Genomic DNA, 3,306 nt, shown 5'->3' with positions numbered 1-3,306 from the left:
GTTGGAACTCAATTCTCCTAGGGAGGTGTTGATTTGCTCCCAATAGTTTTGTGGAGGAAAGTGCATCCCTTGAGATGAATATCTCCATCTCCCATGGCTCGGAGGTGGAAGCTTTTGCCTTCCCTTTCCTCTTTCTAGAGGTTTCTCCGGCCTTAGGTGCCATAAATGATTATAGAGAAACAAAAAGCAACGCTTTTACCACACCAAACTTAGAAGGTTTGCTCGTCCTCGAGCAAAAGAAGAAAGAAGAGAGAGAGTGGTGGGGTAGGTGGGGATCCTGTGGGGTCTACAGATCCTGAGGTGGCAAGGATAATTCATCCCTGCACCAAGTGGTGAGCAAAAATGCTCCTTCTGCTAATCCTGGCGTTAAACGCCGGGCTGGTGCCCATTTCTGGCGTTTAACGCCAGCTTGGTGCCCATTCCTGGTGTTTAACGCCAGTCTGGTGCCCCTTTCTGGCGTTAAATGATGTGCGGAAAACGATCCGACACAAAACTCACCGGCAAGTATACCGGGTCGCATCAAGTAGTAATAACTCACTTAGAGTGAGGTCGATCCCACAGGGACTGATGGATCAAGCAATTTTAGTGGGTGATTAGTTTAGTCAAGCTAACATTGAGTGAATTGTGTGCAGTGTAACCAACAGAAAGGAAATTAAAAGGAATTTAAATTGCCGAAAGTAAATTGCAGTGAAAGGAAAGAGCAAGAAAGTAAAATAGCTGAAACTTAAATTGCAAGAAAAGTAAATTGCATGAAAAGTAAAGGGGCTGGGGTGCTGGAAATTAAAATTCAACAAGAAAATGTAAAGAGCAATCAAACAGAGAGCTATTTACTATTACTACTCCCTCCTGGATCCAGCCTCCTTAATAGAATGAAACTAATGCCTTTATATAGGCTTTTACAAAATGAAAAATGAAATTGAAAGCAAATTACAAAGAAAATAAAATTCCTAATCAAATTGTTTCTTGTGCCTTTGAGTGATGTCAATTGGGCTTTGCTTGCTTTGGAGTGAAATTGGGTTGAAGATGGATCCGGATGGCCTTGGTTTTGAGAAGAAATCCGCTTGCAATTTGGACTTTGGAGCATTCACGTTTGAGTCAACGTTTGAGGCAAAAGTTGACTCAAACGTCTTCGTGTAAATTATGCAGAACCAGCCATTTTGCTGTCATTGGCGTTTGACTTCACGTTTGAGGTCAAACGTTGGTGCAGGCGTGGGGTTCAAGTTTTGGAACGCTTTTTTGTCCTCTTGTCAATGTTGTCAATTTCATGCCCACTATAGACTATTATATATGGTTGGAAAGCTCTGAATGTCAGCTTTCCAACGCAACTGGAAGCACATCAATTGGACATCTACAACTCAAGTTATGCTCCTTTGAAGGGGACAGGGTCGCTGGCTTTGGTGTGCAACGTTTGAGGCGACGTTTGCCTCAAACGTGGTCGAAAACGCCAGATTCTGGAGGCTCAAAAGCATTGTCCACCCCATACTATTATATATTTTTGGAAATCCCTGAATGTCTACTTTCTAATGCCGTTGGAAGCGCATCATTTGGAGCTCCACAGCTCGAGTTATACTCCGTCGAAGGTGCAGAGGTCAGCTGGCCTTACTGCAGGTTGACACCATGTTCGTTTATGCATTTTCGGGGCAGTTTTCTCCCTCAATTTTAGTGTCCACCATGCAGTGTTTGGCCAACGTTTGGCCCAACGTTTGAGGTCAAACGTTGGCGCAAACGTGGCTCAATTAGCTCATCAATCAGGGGTGATCTTCCATGCTCCTTTTTGCCAAAATGTAGCCAACGTTTGACCTCAAGTTTGAGGTCAAACGTTGGCTCAAACGTCGCTGCCCAGAAGCTCAATCTTTCTTCTTTTAGGCGCCAACGTTTGCTTCAATGTTTGAGGTCAAACGTTGGCGCAAACGTTACCTTCCAAGAGCTTCTTCTTCAGCCAACGTTTGCCTCAACGTTTGAGGTCAAACGTTGGTTCTTCTCCAGGGCATTCTTCATCTTCTTGTAACCTCCTTCCAAGCTTTGTTTCACCTATCATCAATCAATCAAAAACATCAAAGCTATGCTTCAAATCATGAGATTGTTTCTCTTCCATAATATATGACAATTATAGCACAAAATCTCATGAAAATGCATCAATTCATCCATGGTTGATTGAATCTAAGGAATCATGAATTTCTACCCAATTGGCTTACTTGTAACTCAAGAAAGTTCATAAAACCTTAAAAAAAACAAAGAAAAAGCATAGAAAAACATGATAAGATGACATGTCATCACTTTTTTAATTTTTTAAAATATTTTTTTAATTTACCGGATAATGCAACACTCGGACAGTTGACACTTTTTTTGCTGTACTTGTTCACAAATTAAGAATTTTATTTTTTGGATATTTCTAGAATTTTTTATTTTTTTACAATTAGAAAATAATTTATTTTTTAGTTTAAAAATTAAGAAAAAAATAAATTTATAGGTACTTCCCAACACCAAACTTAGAGTTTGACTGTGGGGGCTCTGTTTGACTCTGTTTTGAGAGAAGCTCTTCATGCTTCCTTTCCATGGTTACAGAAGGGTAACCTTGAGTCTTATAGTTTGCACTGTCTGTAAACCATGGAGCTTCCTGAATAGCAAATAATTGCTCATCCGAAAAGGTTTCAGAGATCTCAGTAGGAGGGAGAGATGCTCCTGCTACTAGTTCTATCCGGGACAGGTGATCAGCTACTTGATTTTCTGTCCCTTTTCTGTCTCTTATTTCTATATCAAACTCTTGCAGAAGCAGCACCCATCTGATGAGTCTGGGTTTTGAATCCTGCTTTGTGAGTAGATATCTAAGAGCAGCATGGTCAGTGTACACAATCACTTTTGATCCTACTAAATAAGATCTGAACTTGTCAATGGCATAAACCACTGCAAGTAACTCTTTTTCTGTGGTTGTGTAGTTCTTCTGTGCATCATTTAGAATACGGATGCCATAATGAATGACGTGCAGAAGCTTACCATGCCTTTGTCCCAATACTGCACCAATGGCATGGTCACTGGCATCACACATTAGTTCAAATGGTAATGTCCAGTCTGGTGCAGAGATGACTGGTGTTGTGACCAGCTTAGCTTTCTGGGTCTCAAACGCCTGCAGACACTCCTTATCAAAGATAAATGGCGTGTCAGCAGCTAGCAGATTACTCAGAGGTTTGGCAATTTTTGAAAAATGATTAATAAACCTTCTGTAGAATCCTGCATGCCCCAGAAAGCTTCTGATTGCCTTAACATTGGTAGGTGGTGGTAATTTTTCAATTACTTCAACTTTAGCTT

The sequence above is a fragment of the Arachis duranensis genome, chromosome 10, assembly GCF_000817695.3.
Source record: "Arachis duranensis cultivar V14167 chromosome 10, aradu.V14167.gnm2.J7QH, whole genome shotgun sequence".
Classification (NCBI taxonomy): Eukaryota; Viridiplantae; Streptophyta; class Magnoliopsida; order Fabales; family Fabaceae; genus Arachis; species Arachis duranensis.
Note: the sequence above shows the minus strand (reverse complement) of the source record.